Here is a 25,150-nt window from a genome sequence, read left to right on the forward strand (position 1 = left end):
CCCCATACCCATTTCCAGGATGAATCCTGAGCCTTGGGTGGAGGATGTGTGATATCAATGTCTTATTTAGGGCACGTGAGTTCGTAGTCACTTATTAACTGCATCTTGACCAGTTGTGTCTCTGTACCATTCAATGCCTGCTGCAAAAAGAAAAGTTTCTGAAGAAGATTGACAGATATACTAATCTATGGGCACAAAAATATATTGTTAGGAGTTAGTTAATACTCTATCAATTTGGGAAAATAATGTTATCAATTTCTTCCCACAGGACTATGATTTATCTAGTCATAGCGTTTTGGCCCTGATAATGGCCTGATAATGGTGCTAGCTAGGCATTGCCTCTCTCCTGTGGAGCTTGCCTTAAACCCAATCAGAAGGTGGTTGGTTATTCCCATGACTTTTATGCCATTATGTAGCCGTGAGAAAACCTTACCAAGCCAGTCATTATTGTAGCTTACAGGCTTTACAGCTCGATAAGAATGATTATTACTTTTTTATGCTGGTAACTAGTACTTTCCATCACTATTAAAGCTAGCCAGGCTCTTCCTCAGGACTGAGCCTCTTGATCCTACTGAGTTGCTAAAATGCCGCTTTCTAACAAGCTGACTTTGGACAAACTGAACGTGAAGGGAAAGCGGGTTGTGATGAGGGTGGACTTCAATGTTCCTATGAACAACAACCAGATAACAAATAACCAAAGGATCAAGGCTGCTGTCCCAAGCATCAAATTCTGCTTGGACAATGGAGCCAAGTCAGTTGTCCTTATGAGTCACTTGGGCCAACCTGATGGTGTTCCCATGCCTGACAAGTACTCCTTAGAGCCAGTTGCAGCAGAACTCAGGTCTCTGCTGGGCAAGGATGTTCTCTTCTTAAAGGATTGTGTGGGCCCAGAAGTCAAGAATGCCTGTGCCAGCCCAGCAACTGGCACTGTCATCCTGCTGGAGAACCTCTGCTTTCATGTGGAGGAAGAAGGGAAGAGAAAGGATGCTTCTGGGAACAAGATTAAAGCTGAACCAGCCAAAATTGATGCTTTCTGAGCCTCACTGTTCAAACTTGGGGATGTCTATGTCAATGATGCTTTTGGTACTGCACACCGAGCCCACAGCTCCATGGTGGGTGTGAATGTGCCACAGAAGGCTGGTGGATTTTTGATGAAGAAGGAGCTGAACTACTAGGCCAAAGCTTTGGAGAGTCCTGAATGACCCTTCCTGGCAATATTGGGAGGAGCTAAAGTTTCAGACAAGATCCAGCTGATCAATAATATGTTGGACAAAATCAATGAGATGAATATTGGTGGTGGAATGGCTTTTACCTTCCTTAAGGTGCTCAACAACATGGAGATTGGTACTTCTCTGTATGATGAAGAAGGAGCCAAGATTGTCAAAGATCTCATGACTAAAGCTGAGAAAAATGGTGTGAAGATTACCTTGCCCGTTGACTTTGTCACTGCTGACAAATTTGATGAGAATGCCAAGACTGGCCAAGCTACTGTGGCCTCTGATATACCTGCTGGATGGATGGGCCTGGACTGTGGTCCTGAGAGCAGCAAGAAATATGCTGAGGCTATGGCTCGAGCCAAGCAGATTGTTTGGAATGGACCTGTTGGGGTCTTTGAATGGGAACCTTTACCAGTGGAACCAAGTCCCTCATGGATGAGGTGGTAAAAGCCACTTCTAGGGGTTGCATCACTATCATAGGTGGTGGAGACACTGCCAGTTGCTGTGCCAAATGGAATACAGGGGATAAAGTCAGCCATATGAGCACTGGGGGCGGTGCCAGTCTAGAGCTCCTGGAAGGTAAAGTCCTTCCTGGGTGGATGCTCTCAGCAATGTTCAGTATTTTCCTGCCTTTTGGTTCCTGTTCACAACCCCTAAGTCAACTTAGTGTGTTTTCCGCATCTCCATTTGGTATTAGTGCAAGATTCAGCTAGTGACCGAGATGCAGCACCAGGAACCCTTAAACAGTTGCACAGCATCTCAGCTCGTCCTTCCTTCATCGGGATTTGTCTACATTCTTCAAGATCCCATTGAAATTCCATAGTGACTAAAGCCATTGTGCATTCTAGAGTGCATCTATTTATATTCTGCCTGTAGAAGAAAGTGAGCTATACAAGCTTAGTCCTCTTTGAGTAGCCTCTGGTTGGCTTTGTCACTGTTCATGACTCAGCATGGAAATAAGATAAAATTCCAGCTGTAGATTTGGAGAAGTTGATGATCTATTAATAAAGTTGTCTGCGGGGGGAAAAAAAGTAAAGCTAGCCAGTAGGAATGAAACACCCAGGTCAACTCCAGCTTGAGTTTTCTGTGTTCTATGACTTAGGTATATGATGTCATCAGCAGTAGGGTCTTACTATCAAGTTCTGGAAGGTAACCAAGAGCACTGCAATACCCTACACTGTTAGTGTGGAGGTGGGTGGGAAGGAACGTCTCTAGGGTTACTTTCTGGCCAACAATTCCAAAAGATACTACTCATTTCTGACATTGGGCTTTTATTTATTAGCCTGGAGTATGTAGTCTGGGCATTGTTGGCCTTTTATATGACAATTATATGGCAGATAGATAGATAGATAGATAGATAGATAGATAGATAGATAGACAAATGGAGGGTGGGAGGGAGGGAAGGAAAAAGGGAAAAAGGGATCGAGAGAGGGAGAGAGAGAGGTGAGAAATATCTAATAATTGTATATAGAGAGCTTCTAAAATATTATTTTCATAGAACTTTTTCAAAGGACCTTAAGTGCTATCTTTCTCAATGTTTCCACCTCTACTCTTGCCTCCTATCCTTGACCTCATTTAATCCATCTTTCCCATTATTCCATTATCCCACACCCCTTTATACCACTGTATCTGTTTCCTCTTCTTTGAAAGCTTCTCTCCCTGGCCCCTCACTATTTCTTAACATCTATGGACATTTCAAATGAATCACACAGAATTGAAGATTCAAACTTAGCGTTAATAAATGAGAGAAAACACACCATTCTGGAACGGGGTTACCTAACACAGAATGGTTATTTCCTGATCCCCCCATTTACCTACAAATTTAATTTCTTATTCTTTGTTATAATTTATTTATAGATGTTTTCACTGCATGTCTGTACATCATGCACATGCAGTACCCATGGAGGCCATGAATGCATCAAATGCCCATGTAACTGAATTACATGAGGTTGTGAACCACCATGTATGCTGGATTGGGAACCTGGGACCTATGGAAGAGCAGCCAGTGCTATTAACCTCTGAGTTTATCATTCCAGGACAGTTTCATTCTTCTTAATGCATAAATAATATCCCATTGTATAAATATACCACATTTCATTATTCATTTATCAGTTTATGGGCATCTACAGTAGCTATTCATATAGTTGAAAATAATTTTTGAAGAACTCAGCTAAATGTATGACGATTCTTCACAAGAAATTATAGTAATCAGTTTAGAACAATTTTATCTAATGAAGAAAAGTAAAATTGTATTAATAAAGCAACATTAGTAAACAAATTCGTAAGAATTATCTATTACATTTTTGAAATTCAGCAGACATAATATTACCTGCAATGAGAGAAACTATTCTCTGCAATCATTTTTCAAAAGAAATTTGTAATTTTTATACCATACAATCAGTACAAACTCACTTTTAAATAGGGTCAACTCAAACCTCAGCCAAATAAGGATTTAAGAACAACTTTTATAAAAAGGGTTCTGACTATAGTTCCATTGAAACTGTCAGAATTGCTTATTTTTTATTACAGTTTTTTTGTGTGTTCATGAGAAGGATATGGTTTATGCATGCAGAGGTCAGAGGATAACTTTAATGAGTTGGTTGTGTCTTTTAACCCTGTGGGTCCCCGGAATATAACTGAAGTCATCAAGTACGATGCCAAATACTTTTAGGCAGGCAACCATGGCATCAAATTACTGTACATGCAATGTTCTAAATGGGGACACGTTTCTTTAGTACACTTTAAAATCAGTTCCTCCAGGGGGTGGGATGAGACGTCTATACAACATGGAGCCTACCTATTGGCTGTTCAGAATGTTAGGACCATCCTAATACAAAGATGACCAATCTTTTTCATTCCTCAGTGATTTCAATAATTCTGAAGTGTCTGTGGACTCTTAAAACCTCTTAGCTATCCCAAAAGTACCAGGAATAGTAAAGACAAATACACATAAACACACATGTACATACAATACACATGCACACACACGGACACACACATGTACATATTAGATACATGTCAGGAAATACCTCTAGAGTGGTGATTTAATAAACAACATATTTAAAAACATTTGTAAGCATCTCTTTTCTTCTTAAGAAGCTTATGATAAGGTGGAAGATCAGAAGTGATAAGTGGTGATGTCAGAGCAATACAAAAGATTTAACACAAAGTTTGAGTGGGAGCTCTTTGTGGGAAGCAAAGACAGTCTGTTTTCTGCAGCCAGATGAGAGAGAACAGTACTGGAAAAGAAAAGTAAGCAGGAGTTACATCGAACAGATGACAGCACACCCTCCAGAGGTCTCACTTCACAACTAGTAAGATACCTTCTTAGAGATGAATCCCGCTCCACGCAATTCCACAACTGCATCCAATAATAATGTTTCTGCAACAGTGTTTGTCTTGACTGTGTACAAAAGAGATCTGTATACTTTTGTCTACTACTTGTTTTTATATGTTGTTGGGTTAAGAAAGGTTTTTACAGATTGTATTAGTCCACTGAATATGCTATAACAAAATTCCACAGATTTTATAGCGTAACAGATGTCATAAGAAACAAACATATTTTTACCACTATTTTGAGGGCTAGAAGTTCAAGCACAAGGTGCTGTTTGATAGGGGTTGATTTCTGGCATAGTTGCTCTCCCGCTTTCTGTATTACTACTTCTTGCTCTATATTCACATGAACAGAGGCAATGGAGGACAATCTTAGTCCCCTCCCCTTTTCTAATAAGTAAGCCATTCATAAATGATTTGGGCCCACCTTCAGAACATGGCCTAACAGGTATTATCTAGGCCTCTTCTGCATAGACTGTAAGTTCAGGTAGAAATCCTCAACATGTTATATATAGGTTAAACCAGCAACCTATATCCCATAACACATAAAAACATTTACAATGAACCAGATAATGGGGGCATTGACCTTGAAGTTCCAAATTTAATTTTTGGAGTTTTTCTTTTTTTGATAGTTATCTGCATTATATTTTTTGTGCCTCTATTTTGCTTGTGAAATCTGAAATACTTGCATTTGACTCTTGACAGAAAGTTAGTCCACCTCTGATATAACTAGAAAATTTGGTTGATCTTGTGCGGTATTCAACTGCATGTCTAAATGAAATATATTTAGGTAGAAAGACATTTGCCGCCTCACATCTCAATGTCTATCCTAGAATTTTGTAGCTGTCTTCCCACAGAGACCCTTTTCTTCATGTACAGTTATTTTCCAGACTTGTGGGAAGTGTATTGATAAATATCACATCAACTTGTGTAAATCCCCATTTTAAAGGTAGTTTTCAGATTATAGATGTATGGAGTTGAAAAATCTCCACAGATCCATATTAAAAGAGATTTTTTGTTCTCAGAGCTAGCTCAAGGGCTTCCAGATTCCTAAAGGCCATCAGTAATAGGAATGTTTAATCCAGACCTGGGCACAAGCAGAAGAACTGAGAAATTCCGTTCTTATTCACCACACTCTCTGGAATTTTTCTAGACTACTGTAGCTCTCTATAATGGGAGGAATGGCAGTGGTTTTTGTATACAGGTTACATATGCTGATTAGCCTGTCACTTGTAAAAATATGTGTGGAACATCCTGCAGAGGACGGATTTCTGTTACCATGTAGTACTGGCTTTGCTTGAACAGTGTGTTTAAACAATAAAGATAGGAAAATTCAGCCTCTCTCCATGCAGAAATTGCCTTATCATGTTTATAATGTAAGTTCTAAGATGATCTCTACACTATTAGTGTAAAATTGAGTCCTTAGCGAGTATATAAACTTGTTTATTATCATATGCAATTATGCATTAACAGTGATTCTCAACCTTCCTAATGCTGTAATCTTTAATGCAGTTCCTCATGTTGTAGTGACCCCAATGATAAAATTATTTCATTGATACTTCATAACTGTAATTTTTCTACTGTTATGAATCTTAATGTAAATATCTAATGTATAGGGTATCTAATACGTGACCCTTGTGTAGGTCATGACCCACAGTTTGAGAACCATAACATTAGAACTGTATCTCAAATTTAAATTTTGTCACCAAATCTGTTTCTCTACCTTTCTTTCTTTCACATATATACATTTTTTTTTGTTAGAAGGTTTCATACAGTGTATTATAATGGATTCTTAAGAGTGAGAGTGGGCAACAGCCAAAGAGACCATTATAGTGATCTACATTGTTTTCAGGTTCTATACTTTTATAAATCTGTGGAGCAGACAATTTTTCTTGGGGTCATTTTCTGTCTAGTTTGTCAGCAGACTTTACAGGAGGATTAGATAAAGGGGAGAAGGATTTGAGGGAAGGAATTCAGGAATGGACAACTAGAATTGAAGGGCATTTGGGGGGATAATATGAAAAATTAGTCCACTGGAAACTTCCTAGACTATACAAAAGTGATCCTACTGACATCTCCAAATAATGGGAAAGATAGAGTACCAGCTGTCCATCTCTCATCACCAAATGAAGCTTCCAGTACAGGGAAAGTGTTCCATCCAATTGAGTTGTTGGCCAACAAGTTCTCATAGAGAATCCCAGGCAACCCATGTTACTGCCAAGACAATAAATTGCTCTTCACGCACTGACATTGGGGTTCCATTGCTGAAGACAGCATCCACATAGCTGGTGCTACAGAGAATATTCACTCCTATGTTCAAGTATCTTTGGTTCAGGAAGGAAATTCTACAGGGTACCAAAAGAGAGATGTAACCCCACCAAACCACTCATGAAATCTTGGGTCTACAATGCTGCCATGCCTGATGAATATGATGGGTCAATGATGGCACAAAGCTTGTGGGAATAACCAACTAACATCTGATTTGACTTAGGGCCCACTCCAGTGGATGGAGCCCATGCCAGACACTTTTCTGGTGGTCGAAAGCCTGAGACTGATGCCCCAGGAAACAAGGGTTAAAGAAAAATACTACTGGTCATTACAAAAAAGGAAAACAAAGTGATTACAAAATTATTCCCAGTGACTTTCTGATATACTAATGGATCAGTGCCTTCCTTGGGAGTCATCAAAGGGTCTTCGTCTTTCAGCTGGTGAGAGTCAATATAGAGTATTCACTGCACAGGGAGAGAGAACTTGGAGCCTATATCTATAGATTGGATGTCTCCATTAGGTCCCTCCCCTCAGAGCTTGGGGAGCCCATGGAAGGAGAGGTAGAGAGAGTCTGGGAGCCAAGGGGATGGAGGACACCAGGAGAACAAGGTCCTTTGGACCCTCTGGAGTGGCTGGGCAGAGCTCATGTGAACTCATAGAGACTAAAGCAGTAAGCATAAGACCAACAAGGGTATTTTTCAAGCCTTCTTACATATACTGTGACTTTCAGTTTAATGGCTCTGTTTTGAAGGGGGACTCCAGAGTATAAACAAGTGAATACTCTGCCTTCTCTTAGGGATCTTTCTTTTTTGGTTGGCCTTGACTAACATCAACATGATGATTTTTGTTTTGTCTGTTATTTTTGTTTGTTTATTTTATTGTAACCTCTTAGAATTCTGTTATTTTCTAACAAGAGAGAGAGAGAGAGAGAGAAAGGAAGTGGATCACATGGGAAGGGAGGTGGCAAAGAAAATGGAAGGAGAAGAGGGGAGAAAAATTGTAATTCGGATATATTGTGAGAGAAAAGAACTAGTAATATTAGAGAAGTAACTGCCAACTTTGAAATTATAGGAAGAATACTGAAAATTGATTTGAGAAATTTAACCATACATAAAAGAAAAAGAAAAGAAAAATTTTCAGTTCCCTTTTATTATTAATGTTCTGAGGCATCAGATATAATTTTCTGCAGGAAGTTCTACCTTATTCACACTAAGTTGCCCAAACATAACCATGTTTTCTTAGAGTCTTAAATATGACCACATTATCAAATATTACCAAACACTTAAATATACCCCTTGAAGTAAGAAGAAATAATTTAAAATCAGTAAACAAGGAATAAAAGTAAAATATATAAGAAGTGGGCAAAAAAGAAAATAATGTTCTGAGATTTGAGAAAAGACATTTATAGTGAACACGATGATGCTGATTTTTAAAGAAAGAATCTAGAGCAAGAGAGAGCTCTTTACACAATAGAAAAGAAGTAGAAATATACAAAACAAACCAAAATGAAAGGAGTACGATTAAAACCTGGAAATCTAATCCAGAAGAAATGAATACTTGGATGAAGGAAAATAGTAAATCTAAAAATCTTGGTACAAACCATCCAGGAAATCTGGGATATTCTAAAAAGACCAAATCTAAGGACAATATGAATAGAAGAATAAAAAGAACCCCAGAACTAATATATCCACCAAAATCATAAAACAAAATTTCCCTAACTCAGAGAAGGAGATGCCTATAAAGCCACATTCAAATAGACTGGATAAGAAAAGAATATCACCTCGTCACATAATAATCAAGTCATTGAACATACAGTACAAAGAAAGAAAATTAAAATCCACAAGGGTAAAAGACCAAGTAACATAAAATCAGACCTAATAGAATAACACCTGAATTCTATCTACAAATCCATCCCTACAGAAAGTTCTATAAGGAAAAATCACTACCACCACCTGAGTGACATGTGTTGCCAATGCAGGCCAGGATATCTTAACTCAATTTAAAAATGGGGAACAGATCTCTATAGTGGAAATTCAAGTGGATGAGAAACACTTAAAGGTCAGCATCCTTAGCCACCAGGGAAATGCAAATCAAAACTATTCTAAAATTTCATCTTACACCTGTCAGAATGACTAAGAGCAATAAAACAAATGACAGATCATGCAAACTTGTACAGTTATTAATGAAGATGGAAATTTATCTACCTCAAGATTCTGCTATGGTCTTTGCTCATAGACCCAAAGGATGCTTCATACTAAGACAAAGACACTTGTTCAACCATGTTCATTTCTGCTATGTTCATTAAATTTCCAAGAATTGGAAATAAACTAGATGTCCCTTAATAGAAATATGGATGAAAATATTGCATTTTCACATGATCCAGTTGTTTAAAGAAAAATAACATCTTGAAATTTGCAGACAATGAGTAGACATATAAAAAATCATTGAGAAAGGTATCCCATACCCAAAACATAAATATGGTACATATTTGCTTATATATTAATATTAGCTGTTAAATCAATAATACCCAAGGTACAATCCACAGAACCACTGAGGTTAAGTATAGCATAAGGGACTGTGGGAGATATAGATCTTAGTAAAGGGAAATAGTGGAGGAAGGTCATTGGTTAATAAAGAAACTGCCTTGGCCCATTTGATAGGCCAGCCCTTAGGTGGGTGGAGTAGACAGAACAGAATGCTGGGAAGAAGAGAAGTGAGGCAGACGCAATGAAGCTCCAGCCCAAGATGGACATAGGCTAGAATCTTCCTAGTAAGCCAAGCCTCATGGTGCTACACAGATTATTAGATATGGGTTAGTCAAGATGTGAGAGTTAGCCAGTAAGAAGCTAGAGCTAATGGGCCAGGCAGTGTTTAAAATAATACAATTTGTGTGTTGTTATTTCGGGGAATAAGCTAGCCAGGCAGCTGGGAATGGGGTGGCAGGAAGTGGCCCGCAGCTCCTTCTACAAAATAGAATAGATGGTTATGAATGAATGAAGAGGGTGGAATTGGGGGATCAAGTGGGAAGGAAGAAGGGAGAATAGGACAAGGGAGAGAATACAGGGAAAGACCTCTAAAAATTAAGGGCCAGTTGAGGGGTAGTATGGAAACTTAATACAGGGAGAATTTCCTAAAATACACATATATGAAGCAATATAAATAAAAGTTACAAACAATGGGGAAGACAGAGCCTCAACTGGCCATCTCTTGTCATTAAATGAGGCTTTTAGTGCCAGGGGACTGGGCTACATCTAACTGAGTTGTTGGCCAACAGAATCCCATGGGAATTTCAGGCTTTTGCCAAGACCATAGATTGTTCTCCACACACCAAAGGCAAGGCTCCATTGCAGAAAATGACACATATACAACTCATTAAAGATGGGCAAGCTGAAATAGTACCTTTATAGAGCCTTCATCCTTATTGCTAGCATTTATGGTACAGAGGTATTCGGCATACTACCAAAAAATATACATAATCACCAACCTGAAATAAAAAACCTTTGACAAACAACAATGTCCTAGATGCAAGATATGCTAGTACAATGATTGTACAAACCTTGTGGGATAAACAACCAATAACTGATTTGATTTACAGCCCATTCTGGGAATGCCCATACTTGGCACTGCTTGAGAGACAAAGAACTGATGCAAGAGAGTGTTGAATGAGCTGCGGGCGGTGTTCCTGCCACCCCAGCTCCTGGTTGCCTAGCTAGCTTATGCCCCGAAATAACAACACACAAACTATTCTTTTAAACACTGCCTGGCCCATTATCTCTAGCCCTTACTGGCTAATTCTCATATCCCGATCAACCCATCTCTAATAATCTGTGTAGCACCAGTCTTACTGGGAAAGATTCAGCATGTCTGACCTGGTGGCTTGCTTCATCGCATCTGCCCTGGCAATGAGCTGCATGGCGTCTGTCTCTGAGAGGAGCTGCCCTGCATCTGAGCTCACTTCCTCTTCCTCCCAGCATTCTGTTCTGTTTACTCCACCCACCTATGTTCTAACCTATGAGGGCCAAGCAGTTTCTTTATATTTTAACCAATGACCTTCCTCCATCAAGAGAGCTCATAGATATATGATAAAACCAAACACTACAGTTTTTTTTTAAGTAGCAATTAACAATAAAATTGACTCCTAATGACATTCTTCTACTCATACTCACAGCCAGCATTGGAGAAGCTTCCTCCTGCATTAGAAAGAAATGCAGAGACACTCAGCAGGCATTATTCAGAGAGTGAGAGACCTTGGAATCTTCAGTCCTAAGTAGATACCTCCATCAAATCCCTCAATTCAGGGCTTAGGGGAGCTATAGGAGTGGAGGTAGAAGCAATGTGAGGGCAAGAGGGGATAGAAGACACCAGGAAAACAAAGCTCTCTAAATCAACATGATCAAAGCTCATATGAGCACAGGGAGACTGAGGCAGCGTGCACAGTGTGCGAATGGATCCACACCAGGCACTTTGAATATATATTACGGCTTCAAGCTATTCCTGAGTACAAGTAGATTTCTGTTTCTTGTACTTTCTACTGGGTTTTTTTCCTCCTGTTCATTTGTCCAATTCTGACAAATTAGATATTGTTTTATCTTATAGTATTACATCTTGTTTTATTTTTATCCCTTAAGAGCCTCTTCATTTGGTAATGAGAGAAAGAAATGGAGTGGATCTGAATGTGAGGGAAATGGGGAGGAACTGGGAGAAGTAGAGGGAGGGGAAACTGTAATCATAATATATTATAGGGGAAAACTATTTTCAATAAATGGAAAAAATTCACAGCTAGCATTACCACCACCAAAGAAAGAATCTAGTATTGAAATGTATTTCCACAAAACTGGGAGGCTTTAAGTACTAAAGATAAAAATCCTATAACTAAAGAGTCTCAGTGGGAACCCCAGAAATTCAGAAGCTGCCTACTTTGATAAGTCCTCTAAGGTTCTGGAAATATAAAGCACTGTGTTTGTGTGTGCATGTGTGTGTCTGTATCTGTGTATGTATGTGTTTGTGTCACTGTCTGTGTGGAGTAATATGCGTAGTATATGTGTGTTGTGTATATGCTCGTGTGTTTGTGTGTGTGTGTGCATACCTGCATGTGTGTGTGTCTGTGTACTTGTATCTGTTTCTGTCTCTGTGGGGAAATATTTTATTGTATAAGTGTGATGTATATGCTCATGTGTGTGCAGGTGCATGTGCTGTGCAAATAAGTGTAGAAGGTGACCACTCATTCACCCCCCCGCTATCCAGACCCAAATAATCACACAGAAACTATAACACTTTGACAATGACTTAGGCATATTCCTAACTAACCCTTGCATCGTAAATTAACCCATTTCTATTAATCTGTGTATCACTATGATGCTGTGGCCTGCAGGGAAGGTTCCAGCATTTCCATGTCCTTTGGAAGCTACATGGTATCTCTTTGACTCTGTCTGCTCTCTATTTATAACTCTGTTTGAATTTTGCACTTGGCTTTACTCTGATAACCCGTTGACTGAAACAATTTTATTCATTATCAAATAAAAGCAACTCATATACAGAAGGACATCCCACATCAGACAAAGGTTTCTGGTTTTCTCCTGTTATTCTCTCCCTGAATCGGGAACTCATGGCTTTAAAACATGGTGGAATCAGCAAACCTCAGCTTCTCAAAGGGTTGGGGATGCACAAATGGGCATAGCCTTGCCCAGCATAATCCATGGGTACTGGAATCTGAAATAGGTTCTTTATAGATGCACAGTGAGCAATCTTAATCACTGAGCCATGTCTTTACTCCCTGAAGCAATATTTTTATAAAAAGGACAAGTTATGAGGATAGTGTCAGGTATCTTACCAGCAAAAGACAGACACACACACACACTCAACCTAGAAAACCATTTCACTTATAAATATAATAACCTATATTCATCCCAGAATTTCATATCAAACCAGACTCTTACTCTAGTACTAAGGTAAAACAAATATGTTTTAGGATTTATTTTTCAGTTTGACATGGTAGTAGTAATTTAATCTTAGAACTTAGGAAACAGAACCAGAAAGATTTCTGAATGGGAACCAGACTTGGTCCATGTAGCAAATTCCAATTGAACATGGATACATAGTAAGACACTATCTTTAAAAATACTTGTAATTATTATTTTAACTGTGTATGTATATGTACCTGTGTAGGATTATATACACATACATGTTCCCACCGAGGCCAGAAGAGTGTATTAGAACCCCCCTAGGTACTGTAGTTATGTTTGGTTATGAGATACCCAATGTTGATTCCATGTTGACTGAGGTTTCTGTGCTGCCCAGTTCCCACAGTCATTAAGTCCCAAAGAAATCACACAGAAGTCTACATTAATTATAAACTGATTGGCATAGTATCTCAGGTTTCTTGTTAACTCTTATAATTATATTAGCTCATAATTCCTCTGTGTTAGCCATGAGGCTTGGTGCCTTTTTTGGTGAGGCAGTGACATCTTGCTTGATCTGTGTCTGTCTTCCTCTCTGTCTGGGTGATGACTGCAAACTGAATCTTTCCTCTTCCCAGAATTTCATTGTTCCACCTCTACATCCTGCCTGGTGACCATGCCTATACTTCCTGCCTGGCTACTGGCCAATTAGCATTTATTTAAAATACAAGTGACAGGGTACAGACCATTGTCCCACAGCAGTTCTGCATCCCAAATATGGGACTTTTGGAAGAGCAATGTTGATTCTTAACAGCCAATCCATCTTTCTAGCCCCTAGAATAAATGTATTGGAATAATAAATAACTTACATACGTTTCCTTCTGTTGACTTTTGCCAGAGATAAATCCCCACTAAAATAAGGGAGGAAGGAAGGATAGGATCTTGAAATCGTAGCACAACAGAGGCAGTAGATCTAGTGCTGAGCAAGAAAAATCAATCAAATGAGCTGAAAATAAGCAATAATTTCTATATTATAAATACAATGAAAGAGAGAACAGGAAAAACAACCATAACATTGAAGATGACCCAGCTCAGATGCAGCTTTCATGAACGTAAGAGTAATCAACTGCTTTAATTTTATCCAAATATTTTTGCAACTCTATTGGGGGACTATTTGGAAAGAAACATAACACTGTTTCAATAGTAGGATATTTTATCATCTTCCTTATGAGTGTTTTTTAGAAAAAAATACTGAAAGGAAGGGATAGCAACTGCTCCCAAATATGTTTATATCAAAGGACTTTACAACTATCACTAAGATATAAATCTACCCATGCTTATTGTTGCACTATTCACAATAGCTAGGAAATGAAACCAGCTTTTGTGTCCACCAACAGATGAATGGGAAAAAGAGGATTTAGGACAAACAACACATTTCTTTCATATGTAAAATCTATGTACAAACTGTGTGTACTCTTAATGTGAAATTTGGAGGCTTTGAGGGAGGAGAAAGGTGACAGAGAAAAAGAGGGTAATGTGGAAGAAGACAAAAAGTATCACAAATTTTATCTCATGTATTATATAAAATATATATAGGGAGGGAAAGAAAAATCAGGATTGACAAGAGAACTGATGAAAGAGGGGAAGAAGAAAACCAGAAAACAGAAAAGGGGACTAGTAAGAGCAAAATTCAATAATATATTTATGCATAAAATGTCATAATGAAATCCATCATTGTGTGTATGTAGACTGAAAAGAATATTTTTTTCTTTTATTTCTATTTCTTTGACTAGGAGAGGGAATATTTTGTTTTTATTAGCTCCAAAAACTCAGTTGGGTTGAGAATTAAAGAGCCTGTTTTCAACCAGAATGTCTGCTTTGGTCCAGGGAGAATTCAATGGCATGTTTGCCCATGTGATGCAGCTAGGGAGAGGCATTGAAATGTAACCCAACTAGTTTAAATGCATCTGGCTGGTTTTGTGTGTCAAATCCATGAGATCCAACTGGCAAACTGACGTGGTTCAAAAGGTTGTATCAAATAAGAAGAGATATTTTTAAAGTATTTCTTATAAGACAATGGCAACTTTAAAACCTTTTCAAGTAGAGAAAAATAAAGAATGCATCAGACATGCATAAAAGTAGAACATAAATACAATAGGAAAAGTGGCCAAAGACACTGCTGTAGACGATGAGCCAAACTTTGCCTTGTGAAACTCTGCCTCTGCAAAAGTAGACTCATGGCAGCAGGCTAGTCCAGGAAACTTTGAGTGCACAGATCACACAGGCCAGTGTGTGCTCTGGAGATGGGAAAAGCTTCCTGTCGCATTCAAAACCGAACTTCTCTGAGATTCTGGACTTCCTGATTGGATTCCTGACTCAGGGTGAAGAGGTCCTTCCTGGGGATGACAGTTACGGTAATTTTGGATTAAATGGTAGATATTACTTAAGTCTATATCTTATTATGAGGGGAAAAAAGGAATAAAGAGAAAAAAGAAAGGACAAAAGCAGGGACACAATGGAGAGGTGGAGAGAGAAGTGGAGACACAAGGATGCTGATTTCTGGGATGATGACCAGAACCAGGCCACAGAACTGTGTAGGGAACCAGGAGTGCCTGTGTTCTCAGACCTTCACATTGCTACGTTGTGTCTTATTGGCCTGACTAAGGACTGTCAGGACAATTGTACAATGAACATGTAGCCAGGTATTAGGAGCCATATCAAAAGTGAATAACTTGTGCTTCTCAGATCACGTTATTTATCACTGAGAGAGGCAGAGGACAAAAGGAGGAGAGGGCAGCTGCAAAAAGTCGAGGAGTCATAACCAAGAGGAATGTGTAAGCCTGTGGCTATAAGAATGTGAAAAGAAGGTCCAGACATAAATAAGGTAACATTCCTGTTGTGGGTTACTAACCAGTTTCACTAAACAAAATTGACAGACAGACAAGAGTGATTTTAAAGTATTTCATTGTTTTGGATTTCAAAGGAGATGGTATTGTGTTTGTTGCAGTACCAAAGCAAATGCAGGCCACACAAACACACAGGGAAGAGGCTGCCCATTTTCCCTCGGTTGTATTTGAAGGGATCTCTTGAGAAACAATGCTCCTCTGGTGACCAAGGACCTGCAGTGGGCAAGAGCAGGAGTCAAGTGACAAGGAATGAGTCCTTGTTTTCCTGTTCCATGCAATGTGCTATGTGCTATATGTTGTTGACCTTTGCACGTTGAGTCTCACTTTTCTTTCTTCAAAAATCATTGCCTTTTATCTTTAGTTTCTTCTTTAACAACGTTTCACCTCAGATCCCTCCAGCAGGTCAAGGTGGCCACAGTTGCTTTGTATTGAGTAGCTCTGTAGACTCACTGCCGTGTGTTGTGACTGAGACAAGTGGAAATCATTAAGAACCCATCTTTGGAGCTAGAAGGAACAGTTAAGGGGCTAATTTCACTTGACAGACTTCCTTATTGGTAAAGTCTGGATTTTTTTTTTATAAGGCAGCAGCTTGTCTAGCTGGCAAACTGTTTTTTCAGGCTTTCCTTGTAGACTTTATAGTCCATAAAATATAAGCAGAAATTTGATAACTATTTCCATAAAAATGTTGCTTCTAAAATATCGATTTCAATCTTCTACATTTTGCTTATTTTTTTTCCTAGTGGCATTGTGGTTCTGAGACCAGAATTGTAAAATCCAATTTATACATTTAAGAAAAATTTGATTTCCAGACACATGAGAATAAAATTCAAGTGTAAAACATGGTGTAGGGTGAAGATAGATGGGACCAATGACTTTGATTCCACAATGGAGAGAGAGTATTGGTCAGAATTGTGTTATCCAACTTTAAATTTTTGTTTATTTGGGAAATTACCCCTTAGCTATTTGTATAAACCAAAGAAAGACAACACTGTCTATACCTGTATATCTCTAAGACTGGCCCAGAACATCCTTTGCCTAGAACAAGGGTCACTGGGATCTCTGATTTCCTCCTTCTTTGAAAAGTACCCCTTGTCTTTGAAACATTACTGTTCAACAACACATAGGCCATTCCAAAATGCTTAGCCACCATTTCTTAACTAGTTTACATCTTTATTATAATTACCCGAGGCATGAGTTATAAAGAAACGTGCTACATTTAGAGTACCCCCAACATCTGCTCTTTGTATTGGCTCAGGAATAAGCAGATAAACAAGGTTAAGCAATCACTACTTCCCAGGAACTTGCAAAATGGACCTGAGAGGAGAGAGTGTCCTGTCCTGTCCTGTCCTGTCCTTAGAGGTTTTCAGATGTGAGTCTGTTATGTGCACAAATCTGTATGGAGTAGGTATGAAATCCAATGTAAGGGGAAAACCCAAAGATGAAACAAACAGTATTGTGAGCACCCATGAGTAAATGAACTCCTTCTGCTCTCTTCTCACTGTAGCTGGGCTATATAGCCAATTAGTTACATTTCATGTGCACTCCTAATCATTTTACTATGTACAATTTAAAATTAAAGCTTTACTGTGGTTGCATGTCCTGTCATTAACTTGTTTTGATACCTTTTGATAGAAATGTATAAATTATAACTATTGCTTCATTTTATCTGCCAGGTGATTGGCATCATAGCCAATTAGTTATATTCAAATTAACTAGAGGTCCCAGATAGACTTGTGATTAAATATTTTCTGTAAAATTCTAACTCATCATTAGTAGCCACTATGAGTAAAATTAATAGTGTCATTTTCTCCATCATTAACCATTCTATTTAGTAGCTCAGAATTTAGGATAGCAGTCTACTTATTAAATGAAAATGGTTAAGTTATCTGAAATAATTTATGCCAAGAATATTTGTGTTTTAAATAAATGTTATGAGTACAGTTATTCATAAGAGGCATTACTTTACCATTACTCTTGCTATAAATTATTTTTGAACATCACCAAGAACCATAACCAAAATGTCCATAAAACACAGTGTTGGCTAAAATAATTTTGTTTATAATATTAAGCAAATAATATTATAATTAATTCTGCATTAATTGTCTCACATGTACTCACTATTATGGAATTAAAATCAATATATTCTATTGTATTTAAAATTCTAATATATTGTAAATAAAATCTGAACATTTTTTCTGTGCTTTTTATATTCTTGTCTTATTTTTAAGAAGTAATATTTTAATCAAACTAAGTTACCATTTATACCAAATATGATATGGAAAACTTCATACAAAATAAGAGTAAAAGTATATTAAAGGTCTTTGTTTTGGGTTGAGTGTGCTATGCCTGTGCAGGATGATGAAAACCCCCAACCCTATGATCTAAATTAAACCATGAATTCTTTATTTACACTGTACATGAAATAATTTTAACTTTATTTAGCATAATACTTGATTATATGCTAAAATTCTAGTAATAAACTGACTCATTCCTTACAAATATATCAATTATAAATTATACCTAAAAGATAATTTTATTTTCAATACAGAGAAAGTTCACAAAGTTGCCAATATGGTTATGATACAACTGTTGTCATTCTGATTTTAGAGCAACTTAATGTGCTACAATACAGGCCAGTAAGGAATGATTATACCATACCTGTGTTTATAAGAGTGGATTAAAGAAGAGTATCAAAACTGTATGCATCATAAAATAAGAAGGACTATGATTACAAACAACATGAGAACAAGTCATGGAGTTTCATTGAGACTGAAATGACTTTCTTCTATTAATAAGCACAAAAGTTGAACAAAAAGAACCAGAACAAAACCTCGAGCCAACAGAAATGTTAGATTAAAAACCAACAAAGGATGATGACAAATTGGAAGTAAACAATAACTTCCCTAAATTTATTGCTGGAGAAACTTCCCACATTACTATACATGCATCAAGACCACGGCAATAATGCATTCTGCTAAACTTAATCTTTAAAGAAAAGAAAAATTATTGGAGACATTTGTGATTTCATTCAAGACGTAATGTAGATCATTGGACCTAAGGTAGACTTTGGAAATGAATCAAAACACTTGTGTTCAATTAATTAAAAAAACCTACAGTTTTGATAAGTACTTTCCAGGGACATAGAGGTTTGACCATCACCAACTTCCTTTCAGTACTCTGTTGTGGCATGCCACTGTGTCTGGAGGTAACTGGTGAGGACTTGCTCATTCCATGGTCCTTTCCATATGCCTTTTGTGCCATTTTTCTCTTTTGTTTGTGTAATATCTTCAACAGGTTGGAGATATTCCTGAGAAATGGCTGTCTTTGATTTTACTGTATTTAGAGTTACTAAGCTGCTTAAATATGTAACTATGTCTTTCATTTCATTCAGAAATGTTCACATAATTTCTTCAACATTAAAATTTTTGTCCAAATCTTTGCACTTTCTCTGAGTCTTCAAGTCCTCGGAAAACTTATTTTCACTCTCTCCCCAACATGAAGACCACATTTTGACCTCTTCTACTTTCCTTCCTCAGCTTCAGTGTACACACTTTCCCTTGTCCTTGTCCTCCTCACTTTTTGCCTCCGTCATTTCTATTTTGCCACTGAGACTTTTCACTCACTGAAGTTCATTTAAAAAAATTGTATACTTTAATTAAAACCTGGTGTTTGGTTACTTTTAAAAATATTTATTTTACTGTTACTTTTAAATATATTTTAATTGCAATGAATGGAATTACATCACTTTAGAACCCCACTTTCCCCCCTCCAGCCTCTTTGAGGTACATTCCCTTAAATCCTCCCACGTATGCCACCTCTACTTGATATCCTCTTTTTCTTTGATTATTATTACTGCATGTATGGATAGATGAATGTTTATTCATAATACAACCTATTGTGTCCATTTATGTTGTTGTTGTCATTGTTGTTTGTGCACATATGGTTTCAGGAATAACCAATAAGGAGGCTCATTCTTGGGAGACCTTATTTCTTTCTCCCAGCAGTGATTGTTTCCCAGGACTACTGAGCTCATGGATCTTAGAAAAGACCCTACTACCACTATTTGGCTAGACCATCATAAGTTTCTTAGTACATTCCTATTCTTCTCCTTATATGCCTAGATAAATGTAGCTATTATCCCCCATCAAATAAACTTCTCTTTATACCAAATAGAGACCATCAAAGAATACCACACTGAACAGAATACAGAAATCAATGGCTTGTGAGAAGCCCAATCCCAATGTATACATCTACGTCATAGTTCCTGCATCTATGGCTCAGGGAACAATGTGAAACAGGGCAGAAAGATGGTATGAGTTGGAAGATCAGAAAGTCTGCTGTGAAACAGTTTCATCTAGAAATGGCTGCATAAACATGGCTATGGCAACTGAAATATAAAAATGGACTTGTTAACATGTATGAGCAAAATTTGTGGGGTCCCATGCTTAAACAAATAACTACAGGTAACTCTTTTTGTTTGTAGTCTTATGTTTGGACATATCTACATTTGAGTATGTACCTATACGTACAGGAACTGATAGAGGCCAAAGCAGTGGATCCCCTTGTATTTAAGGTTACAGCAATTAAGAACCTACTGATACCATTCTGGGGATCAAACTCGAGGCATCTGCAAGAGCAGTATGCAGCCTTAACTCTTGAACTTTCTCCCTAGCCAAAATAAGGAGGTTCATATCTGTCGTTGCTATTGCTTGCTTTGTTGTGACATGTTCTCATTGTATCCCTAGCTGGCCTGGACAGTGTGACTTCACAGAGATCTACCTGACTCTGACTCCCAGGTAATGATATCAATGGTATTCACTACCAGGCCCAACTTGGTTACTTTTTATAGTTTGCTTGTATGCTGTTCACTAGGACTACACAATCTAAATATGTCTCATTGAGTAAAGTTGAAACCGGTTGATGTTATACTTTAACATTTCTGTTGATTTCCCTGTTGATTGTATTTTCCTTTAAGGTGGGTCACCCTCCTGGTTTCTTCTTTGTTTGTGATTTTCTTGTATATCATGAGTCTTATTAAGATTCCAGATGTTAGAGACTCCAGAGTACTGGTATTTTCATTTTTGTCAATCAATTAGCTCAAATCCACACAAGTCTGAAAAACAATTGAGATTCTGGCTGTAAATAGCATATTTTACCCCAGATAAAAGTGATTAAGAAAGCACTTTGCCTTGTTGAGTGTATCACACAGCCAACTATCACTGGGACTCTTTTTGGGGGGTCTCAATTGCAAGCTTTGAAGTCTATCAGTGCTACAAGACTCTGTCTTCTGGTTTCAGAAAGACAGTGAAGAGTTGGAAAGATGACTCAGTCACTAAGACCTGCTTCTTTCAGATGATTTGTGTTTAATTTTCATCACCTATATGGTGACTCATGACCATCAGTAACTTCAGTTCCAGGGTATCTGACTCTCTTCACCTTCACATACACCAGGCATACATGTGGTACATATACATACATACATGTGCTTCATACAGACAAAACACATATACCCAGAAAATAAAAAAATTTTAGTAAAGAAAGGAAGAAAGGAAGAAGGAAGGGAAGGAGGAAAGGAAGGAAGGAAGCTAGTCTTCCTTCCATAATTTGAGTGCTTTGATATTATAACCAAAGTTATGCCTGTACTTATTGTCACTAGAGTGGGAAAGACAAAGAAAGAGAGAAGCTCATTCTGGTGGACATTTGTGCCCAATCTTGATCCCTCTGCACAAATTGTCTGACTTTGTCCTATCTCTGGAAACTGTAGATTTTTTTCCATTATTCCACTTTGTAGTCTGTTTGCTAGCCATTTACTTTCCCCTCCTCCTCCTCCTCCTCCTCCTCCTCCTCCTCCTCCTCCTCCTCCTCCTCCTCCTCCTCCTCTTTTCTCTCTTCTTCCCTCTTCTCCCTTTTCTGTTTTTTTAGAAGCTTCAGTCTCCACCTTCAGGATGGGAAGGGTTATTTCCACAGGTGTTGCTACAAAGTAGCCCAAACCAATGTCAAACATGCAGCAACCCTCCTGCCTTAGTTTTAGATCTAGAATTATGGAACTATAGCCCAACTACATTTCTCCATAATTGTAAGATAGAAGTTTCTGTCCCACCTGATTCTGCAGGTGTTCAGTCCCAAATAAGCCCATAGAGGCATATATTAATTATGAACTAGCCTATGGCTTAGGATTATTGCCAATTGTCTCCTAAAATTTAAATTAACCCATAATTCTTCTCTATGTTTAGTCATGTGGCTTGGTACCTTTCTCAGTAAGGCATTCTCATCTTGATTCCTCTACATTTGGCTGGTGACTGCATCTCTGATTTTTCTTTTCCAAGAATTCTCCTACTCTGACTTCTCCACCTATATAGACTCCCTGCCTAGCTACTGGCCAATCAGATTTAACAAAATAACCATGAGTGAAAAATCTTTATTGTGTACAAGAGGATTAACGCAGCATTTCCTCCTTTTTCCTTTTCAAAAAAGGAAAAATGGAATCTAATCTTCTTTGTTAACTTCTTTTCTTGACCATTATCTATAACAACTTCTAAACAACACTCTAACTAGAGACAAATACTCATAATCCACAGGATTATGCTTTGGTTTCCACAGGAAATTAGAGGTCGTGGATTCATTCTTGGTTAAGAAAATAGGATTTGATCAAGGATGATCCATCATCTCAGAGTTTCCTCTGACTTCTACATTCAGAACATCTTCAAGGTAACTGGTTGAAGTGACCCAGCCTGACAGAACACTCATCAAAATTTGGCCATAATCCTTTATTTTCTCAGGGTCCCCCCAAAATCACCAGTGTCCTCAATGGGCAGGAAGTAGCCTAGAAAACCATGCTCACATTTTGAAAACTGGATTATAATGACTGTTTGTCTTAGTTTAGAGTTTTGGTTACAAGTTGATATGGACAATGATCAGAAAAAAAGCTAAACAAAGGAGATTAAAGTCAGGGTCTTGTTTTTAAAAGAAGAAGGGGGAACTACTGTAGAATAATGCTATTTTACACTGTAAAGATTTGGTTTAATAAAACATTGATTGGCCAGTATCCAGGCAGGAAGTATAGGCTAAGAGAATTAAGGGAAGAGAAAAGGCAGAGAGTCAGTCACCAGCCAGATGCAGAGGAAGAAGCAAGATGTGAATGGCTTAACAAGAAAAGGTACCAAGCCACGTGGTTAAATGTAGAGAAGAATTATGGGTTAATTTAAATTATAAAAGCTAGTTAAGAATAAGCCTGAGCTAACAGGCCAGTTTAGAATTTATATAAGCCTTCGTGTATTTCTTTGTTACTGAATGACTGTGGTACTGGGTAGGACAGAACCTTCCATCCACACATAATAGCTGCTCATGTTTTCACTTCCAATATAGAAAGCTCAGAAAACTTCCTTTGTGCATATGTGTGTGTGTATTAGATGCCTAATATATGCATATACACATTCTGCCATGTATGTATGTATGTATGTATGTATGTATGTATGTATGTTAGACAGAGCCTCACTGTGGACTCCTGACTCTGCCTGGAACTCCCTATACAAAGCAGGCAGATCTCTAACTCACAAAGATCTTTGAATTCCAAACATTGGAATTAAATGTGTGTGCAGCCATGCCTGATTGTTTCTGTGTGTTATGTATTAAAGAAGCAGGTCTGCTGGAAACTTTCTCTATCTTGTCTTTAGGAGACAAGTAGCCAGTATGTGAAGCTTCAAAGCTTGAGAATTAAGTCCTTAGTTTAAATGAAGTGATGAGTCCTGCCCCCCAAGAAAAGGGGGAAACTGCATGTTAATTCCCCACTGACCAAAACGCTATGTTTCCTTTGCTCCATGGCCTCTGGCTTCCATCTGGGTTTCAGTTTTACTTGGTACTTCTCCTCCTTTCTCAAATCTACATTTTAATATTTACTGATAGTGCCAACAGCTCCCCAGCCAACGACAGCCTTCTCCTTGCCAGGTCCTTCTGCTATCACAGGCTGTGTTCCAGAAAACTACATTCTTTCTCTGGAACTGGGTACAACTGACCAGCATCCTCTCATATCTTGACTTCTTTCTTCAAAATCACACTCTGGAAGAGGAAACACAAATACAGCGAAGGGAAACCACACAACAGGTTGTTCCATTTCTTCAGCAGGCATTCTGTCTATTAATGTCTACTTTTCTTTTTTTTTTTCAAAAAAAAAAAACAAAATCAGCTTATATTTTGGATCTGTAGAAAAGAGGAGCAGGGAATTTAGTGAAAATTGTCAATTTCCAACTCCACTTTGTATGGAAAGACTCTGTACAGACAGAGCAATTCATCAGAAAGTAAATGACTCTAGAATAGATGCCTATCTTGACATGCAGCTGGATTTGGCCATCTTGGGTCACTTCATTCAGGTACAAATGATCATGATAAACTGAATATTATGACATCATAATAGATAGGGGCCATTATTTAGACATTTGTTTTTTGACACACTAAGCTTTCTGGTTACATAGACACTATTTAGAAAGTGATACACAGTTCCCTACTATCCTAAGAACATCACAAAATTAAAGGAGCTCATGTTAACATTGTGAGACTAATTTCTTGCCTTAATACACAAGATGTTTGCTATTATCTTAATAGAGGTTCAACTCAGCAAAACCATCTGTGGGAGAAGAAGCCCAAATAAAACTTAGCTCTATGCTGAAAGAGAACCCATTGTACATGAACTGGTGGCATTAATGGAAGTTTCCATCCTTCGTAGTATTGTAAGACCTAAATCCTGGAGCTCATTGCCTTGCTAAGAGGGAGGGGGCACCTTGCTCTCAGCTCTTTGCAAGTTTCAGGGAATAAACTTTGTGGAGTTAAGGCGACTTTGGTCCTTTGATCAGAGGCTGTGAAGCGAGAACCATTCTGGGCTACAGATCCTCTTGCCAACCACTGGCCTTCAGGACAGTTGCTACTGCCAAGTGGACAGAGACCGATTATTTTCTGGTACCCAGTTTCTGAGTCGTGCACTGTAGGTTAGACCAACCCGTCAGTATGACTTTGTGTATACAGTGCTCTGAAATGGCATAACCAACACATTTTTCTTGCTGCTCATGGCAGCAGAAGAGAAGAACAGACTATATTAATTGATCTGCTGAAACCTTGGTCCACAGGGAAATAAATCTTTCAACCCTTGAGTTATAAGAACTGTAGTTTTCCTAGGGCAGTGGGACTCTTTTAATTTGCTTTTCTGTGTAAAGCCAAACCTTAGTTTTCAGTACACTTACATATTCAGGAACACTAGAGATCATTCTTAGCTACTTACTATTTTACTAATGGTTACTTTTTCTAATATTAGAGTCATCCATTTTATGTACTCAGACTATCTACAATAAAATACCAGCTTCAATGAATAATAAAAGGAGAACAAATTGAGATTCTTCCATTGGTTTTTCTCCTATTTGCCTGCAATACAATACACTTATTGGTTTAGTTAATGGGTAAGCAAGAAGGTGACCAGAGCCTTGGTAAGGAACAATTATGAGAATGACCTTCTTCTCTTATACTTTGCCATCACCAAGAGGAC

The 25,150-nt window shown here is 38.0% G+C and overlaps 1 pseudogene; it reads left to right on the forward strand.

Annotated features, from left to right (window-relative positions):
• Positions 1–584: 584 nt before the first annotated feature.
• LOC130887787 (phosphoglycerate kinase 1-like) lies at positions 585–1,930 on the forward strand (annotated as a pseudogene).
• Positions 1,931–25,150: the final 23,220 nt, after the last annotated feature.

The sequence above is a fragment of the Chionomys nivalis genome, chromosome 16 (genome assembly GCF_950005125.1).
Source record: "Chionomys nivalis chromosome 16, mChiNiv1.1, whole genome shotgun sequence".
Classification (NCBI taxonomy): domain Eukaryota; kingdom Metazoa; phylum Chordata; class Mammalia; order Rodentia; family Cricetidae; genus Chionomys; species Chionomys nivalis.